We start from the raw sequence: 6,756 nt of genomic DNA, 5'->3' as shown, positions 1-6,756 counted from the left end.
CAGACTATACATGTATACAGAGACATAGAAGGGGTGTTTGGAGATTTTCTGAATAAAACGTGTCGTTGTTTAATAAAAGAATGTAATCACTGGCAAACCACTGTGGTCTATGAGGAATAAAATACTTCAGGGTTTGAAGTGCTGTTATTAGAAAACACACCAGCCCATCATTGATTATTTTCAAACAGCAGCATGCTCAATTGTTCCAAATGATTTCTATTTAACAAAAAAATACCAAGTCACACCAAAATAATAATACAATCATAAATTAAGTGAACTTTGCAATCACCTATTTTACAGGATAAATCCGGGAAATAAAGTGTTCACATTAGAGTAGGGATGTCACAAGAACTGATACTTCGGTACCAACATTCTTAAAACGTGATGGTGCTTGTTTTTCTGCAGTAGCGTAGATACTGTTGGTAAAGAAGGTACCGGGTTGCAATTCTTCCGGAACTGATGGGGGCAGCAAATACGCGCAAATGTTTTAGTCGGTCCACAAGTGGTGAAGAAGAAGAAGAACAACTACAAGCGCACGGGAAAAACTACAGAAGATGGTGAAGTTTAGCTCCGCCCTGACTCGTTCAGAGGAAAGGTGGTAGGAGTTAAATATGTAAATACTTTGCATTCGAGGCGGATGACAACAAACATATAATTGATGCTGTGAAGCCAGCGTGCAACCGATGCCATCGTTCATTTCAAACAAAACGAGGAAACACCTGGAATTTGGCGAAGCACCTGAAAGACGGTCCTATATTATGTTTGTTTGAGGCAGCTGGCATTGTAGCCGTGAAAACAGCTAACGTTATGCTCCATGTAATGTTAGCGATAGACAGTTATTTGTTAACGACGCTAACACATTGCAATGTTATAAACTGCATCGCCATTCAGCCCGTGTCCTGTCAGCTAAATGTAGCCTAATGTCACTAATAATTATTCAAATGTTCATGCTTTTAATAAATCTTTTTGGCCTGCCACCATAGCAGTGAATTTAAACTAATGCTTGCATTCAGAGTATAAGGGGTGTGTGTGTGTGCGGGCACATTTAGGAGTGCACTTTAGCACTTGGCACTTTTATTTGTCATTGTCAGGCAGTGTTTGATATCTAAAATCTCTCTCTCTCTCTCCCCCTTTTTGCCAGTATTAGCCAGAGGAGGATGTCCTCTAGGAGTTTTTAATTTGATTTTTTTTTTAAAATTTAAACCACACAATACCACAGGTATTGACACTGGTACCGACTACTAGATTTTTGGTATCGTGACATCCCTATATTAGAGATGAAATCATATAAGAAAACATTTTTTTCAGAATGAACACATATTTTGTCCTGAACTTTTTTTTAAACAGGTATAAATACTGATTGATTTAACTTGTGCGTGCACCGGTTTAAATTATGCTAATAGTCGGTTTGTCCTTTGGGGAATAGAAACAAGCAAATTTGTCAGAACGTTAAACTGGGCAGGTGTAGATAAAATAAGCAAGTAAATTAAGTAAATGTAAATAAATAAATAATTAAATGGCCATGCAAATCTCTCTATGGTCAGTCCCTCCAGGATTTCACAATTTTGCCCTCGCAGGAATTAACGCAAAATCAAGAAAACTCCACAATATTTAGAGAAACTTGCAATTTTTCTAAATTACCACAGCTTTTCCACAGACTTGGGCCAAGACGTGAGTTCAGCCGAAGCGACAAACATCAGGGACTACGTTTACATGGCCAGCAATAATCTAATTATTGACCTTATTCTGAATAAGACAATATTGTGATTAAGGTTTTTACAGGAGTTGCTTTTAGAATGCTCATTTCATGTTCCTGTTTTACATGTTATAGAACATAATTAGATTAACAGCACACGTCATTACGTCCCCACGCCACGCCGTCCGACGTTCCCTCCAAAATTTCACATATTGACATAGTTCGTCTTCGTTATGGTACCGTATACATATGTGCAGTTAATTATTTGTCATGCCATACATGCAAATAGACGACTGCTTGAAGCCGTGGGCTGCGTCCCAAATGGCGTACTTACCTACTATATAGTAGCCGAAATACGTGAAATAACAGCCGTGCTCTCTTGTTTGCTGTCAAACGGTTGAGCGCTGCCGTGTGTGTACGTGTCCTGTCACAAAATGTGGTGAAAACTCTCACACGACGTTAATAGTGTGATTAAGGTGTGTACTTCAAAAATGCGACTAAAACAGGAATACTCCACGTGTCTTAATTCGATTTGTGTTTACTTCGAGTATGACTTTAGTCGGATTAAGGTCATCAGTAATAAATCAATGTTTACGTGCTAGTTTCTTAATCAGAGTATCGTCTTAATCGGGTTAGTATCGGATTATTGTCGTCCATGTAAACGTACTGACTGTGAAAACAATTTCGTGTAATTGCAATTTCACCAATTCAAGTAGTTTTCCACAAAAAAAAAAAAAGCACACAAAAAAAAAACCCAAACTGCATCGCTACAGCAAAAGCGAGCATTTTTGGCAGCAACAATCACAAACAAAACAAAAAATCCCTGAAATCCTGTATGGACTGATTAGTGCATAGTGGAAGGGTTAAATATTCGTTCAATAAACAAAACACACAGGAGGAAAAAAAAACGTTTCTGTTTTAAGCCACGCCCACATTGGGTTTAAATCCGGACACAGAGGTTTTGTGTGTGAAATTATATTTATATAAATATTTAATGAGCGAATGTTGTGAGATTAAAGTGTACACAATGTTAAAATTCAGCAGGTCTGTTACATTGATGTGTGTAAAGAAGTCGGTTGAATGATGTGATGAACAGTGAAGTCCAACCTCTAGTCTACTCCCCTTTAAAAAGGCGCGCGCGCGCGCGCACACACACACTTTACAAACAAACAAACTTGCAAAGTGTGTGAAGAATACCAAAACACTGGACCTAACTATATCTTATTGCACTCATGTACTATATATAATTGTATATAAGTTTGTAGTGTAACGTTCAGGTCAGGCCTGCTTTACATTAACTCACTCTCTCTCACACACACACACACACACACACACACCCCCCAATGCTAAAAGTTACTATCGTTGTTCAAACTGCTCACTTCATCTCAACCCTGCAGTGAAGTGAGGATGTAGAACTTGTAGTGTGTGTGTGTGTGTGTGTATGTGTCCCACTGCAGCAGACACTCATACACACTCCCTGCTCCACATAGCATTAAAAATTATTTACAACAACGCACACGAGTTTTCTGCACGTGCACTACAGTATATATGTGCGTGTATAAAAAAATAAAGCTCTGCGCGTGGGATAAAACTTTTATTTGTCTCGTGCAGGCCGGCTGGACTGTTTATAAAATGTCGGCGGCGGAAAAATTTAACCCTTAAGGCACCCCACGCCATTCGAGGTGTGCTACAACACTCATAATAACACAAAATACCGCACATTAATTACGTTCTGCGCCATTTTCACGCGTTGAGGCGCGTTAGTGAGCGGCTAAAGGAGCTCTCCTCGCACTTTAAGCACTATGCCACAGTTTTATTCCTACCCCATTTCCCCTTTAATTGTGCAGCTACGTTCCTGCTTACCGGTTTCGCTTTAGCGGCGCCTCCCGATAGAAGAAAAGGCAACGCTCCCACAATGCAAAGCGGGCAAAACGGGCGCCTTTGGCAACCGCCTGACGAGAAATGAAACGCGGTTCAGGTCGTATTCTGCAGTGAATTAGTTATCATTCTCGACACGTACAGTAAGGTTTAGTGCTGAGGAAGAGAAGCATACCCTTTAAAGTCAGGTTCCCAGGCTCACGGTTCGAGAGGAAGAAGAGTTAGGGTAAATAGTGTGGAGCACAAAGGGTCCTAATATGGCGCTTTGGCGCCATTACTTCCCCTTTAAAGAGTTTAAAGTGTGTCGACAGAAAGTCAAAAACGCTATGTACCTTTAATTTAGCCTTTTGTCCGCTATTTATTAGGTTCAGGCTAACAGGTTGAGTGAGACAACAACAACAACAACAACAACATCAACATCATCAACAACATCTACTACTACTACAAAATAAATAAATAATCATATATATTTTTAAAAATAAAATCCTGCGTTATTTTTGGTTTCAGTTGTGTATATTTCATTTCGAATAAAAATTTATTGTTGTATAAAATCCCAAAGAAACCCTTAATGATCTCAAAAACTTTTTTTTAATGAGAAACCTCAGCTAGACATATTAGGCAAATATACACCATTATATTTATTTACTGGGCCTTAGAGCTTTTTGACAATAAAATGTATTATAATATATAGATTAGTAACACTTGAACTTGTTTCCACTTAGATTCACATCCTACTTGTTTTGAAATGGTTTTTGTGCTTAAAAGCATTCAATTAAAGTGGTCCAAATGGGCATATAAGAACTAAATACTAACTTAATTGTTATAATTATTTTCAACAAGGTAATGTGAATTTAAAAAAAAAAAAAATTCCTGTGTATCCCTGACTAAACGTGGGTGCGTCCTAAATCGCAGACTTATGCAGGATTGTACGCCATTTCGTAGTATAAATAGTGTAATACTGAAAAACCCCAAAACACAAAGTGCACTTTAAGTTCCCGGATGATGCACTCATTCAACCTGGAAAAAAGTGAAGCGTGGAATGACGGACACTTCGTGCACTCAACAGTCGCAGCTTTCCTTACGTAGCGGATGGGGAAGGGCTATATCAGGCATTATGCTCCTTAAAGGGTCATGAAACCTCCCTCTTTCAGCTCAAGTCTTCCTCTCAATGTTTTTGAAAAATGCAGCTTAAATGGGTGTGGATGGCTGTGCGAAGAAGGGAGGGGGAGGGGGCGTGTCAGGGAAAGGCTGGGGAGGAAGAGGGCAACGAGCCTTCAGAACACTCACAATAAAGTTGGATAGTGACAAAAAGTTTGCAGTGGCAGCAGTACGAAGGGCTCTGATGAGACAGAGGACTTCTCTCCTCCTGAATCCCCAGGGCTAAATGGAGACACAATGGACAGCAGTGCAGGTCCTCTGCCCTATATATTTGAACCATTAGCCCCTGACGTGACTATGGAGGAAAACAAAACAAAACCGGAGGCAGCACGGATGGGAGAAGTGTCGGAATGGTAGTTAGCTAATAGGCTCGAGCTTTTCACGAACAAAAAGGCGAAGGCTCTTCCCTTCAACCTGGACTCTCGTTGCATAGTTTTGCACGCGACGGCCCGTGGAGCTTTAAGCGGTTTAATTAGCTCAAAAGGCAAGTAAAACTGTCATGGTTAAAAATTAGACACATACCTCATTTGAATGGATTGGAAAAGTCCTCGGGACTGAGTACCACATCATTGTGCAGACGCAAACTGCTTTCGTGAGCAAGTCCGAAGGCCTCCTTTCTCCAATTCTCCTAATTCTCCCGAGACAACACACTTGAACTCTTACACCACTGAAACAAACACCTGCCTATTCAAACCCATTTGAACGCCTCTCTCATCTACTACATCTGTAGGAAAGCACCACATGCTGTCATCAATAATTAAGAGACAGCATCTTCTCATAGGATAAGAACACGCAGGCTTGTGAATAATTATGAGACACCGACACGTCATCGATGTACTATAGTACATTTACATGTCACTGCCGGTGACGTGTGACACGACGAGATTTCAAACCCAGAGGAGAAAAATAGCGGGAAAAACTTTTCTCCTACAATTAAAATTAACGGATGCTAAGATTGTCTTTTATGATGTGTGACACAAACACCTCTGTTAAAATCTGTTAAAATGTAGCTTAGTGTTTCATATCACTTTAAATGTATACATTGCCAGCAGCCATAGCCACAACCACAACTTTCTATGCTGATTTTAAATTGTGCAAGCAAAATTCGCCTGCGGAGACAATTACGCCTCCATCTGACGGTGAGTGACGTCTTATTGGGCATAAAAGGAAACATTAACAGAAACAGTAAAATGTACCAATTAATTTTTGCTATCTGTTTGGCTATTTCACTAATGCTAACGTCATCGCATTACGTGCTCGACCGGGAAACAGCATATACTTCCGGTTAGTACAATACTGAAAGTGTGCCATTTGAGATGATACTACCCTTCTAAAATCTATACACTAGACGGCAGAGTGTATAGCGCATAGTATAAGTGTATAGTGTATAGTATGTCTCTTGGGACACAACTTGTTCTTCACAGACCCTACCTATTTATGATAATAAGCAAACTAAAGACCTGAACTGAAGTCTCTGTACCCTCTAAGCCTTATTTACTTTATCTGTTAATGTGATATTAATATTGTTGTTTTTGTGAGTAAAGGTTTGTGCATTGATACCTTAAAAATCTGCACTTCCCAAAACCAGTGTAACCCCAAGTCTCCCCCTTGCTTCAGGTGGATCTGATAATAAAGTTAGATTTACTGCTGCTGTAATCATAAAGACTCACCCCAGGACTCTTATTCACAAGCTGCTCTTAGTGAAAATCCTTGCAATACACGACTGTTTTCATTTTCTTTTCTACACGTTTACTGTAATAATTTATAACCCCATTTTGACCCTGAAGAGCATGGGATCCCTTTTGAGTCTGTTTCCTCTCAAGGTTTCTTCCTCATGTCACCTCAGTGAGTTTTTCCCTGCCAATATAGCCACTGGGTTGTTCATTAGGAATCTAATTCTACATCTGGATTTCTGTAAAGCTGCTTTGTGGCTACTACTGTTTAGTTTCTGTAATGAAATGAAATCTACACCAACCAGGTTTATCTACTGCTTAACCTTATATAATGTGAGAAGTTGGGCACCT

General features: G+C 39.7%; 1 protein-coding gene across 2 annotated transcripts in view; it reads right to left on the bottom strand.

The window, feature by feature from the left end:
- sephs1 (selenophosphate synthetase 1) overlaps window positions 1–3,641 on the bottom strand; it is a 9,723-nt gene extending 6,082 nt beyond the window's left edge. For both annotated transcript variants that reach the window (XM_053623524.1, XM_053623525.1), the window contains exon 1: window positions 3,560–3,641. The gene's annotated coding sequence lies outside the window, so the exon portion shown is untranslated. The remainder of the gene's footprint in view (window positions 1–3,559) is intronic.
- Window positions 3,642–6,756: the final 3,115 nt, after the last annotated feature.

Source organism: Ictalurus furcatus, chromosome 4 (genome assembly GCF_023375685.1).
Source record: "Ictalurus furcatus strain D&B chromosome 4, Billie_1.0, whole genome shotgun sequence".
Lineage (NCBI taxonomy): Eukaryota > Metazoa > Chordata > Actinopteri > Siluriformes > Ictaluridae > Ictalurus > Ictalurus furcatus.
Note: the sequence above shows the minus strand (reverse complement) of the source record. Positions and strands in the feature narration are given on the sequence as shown.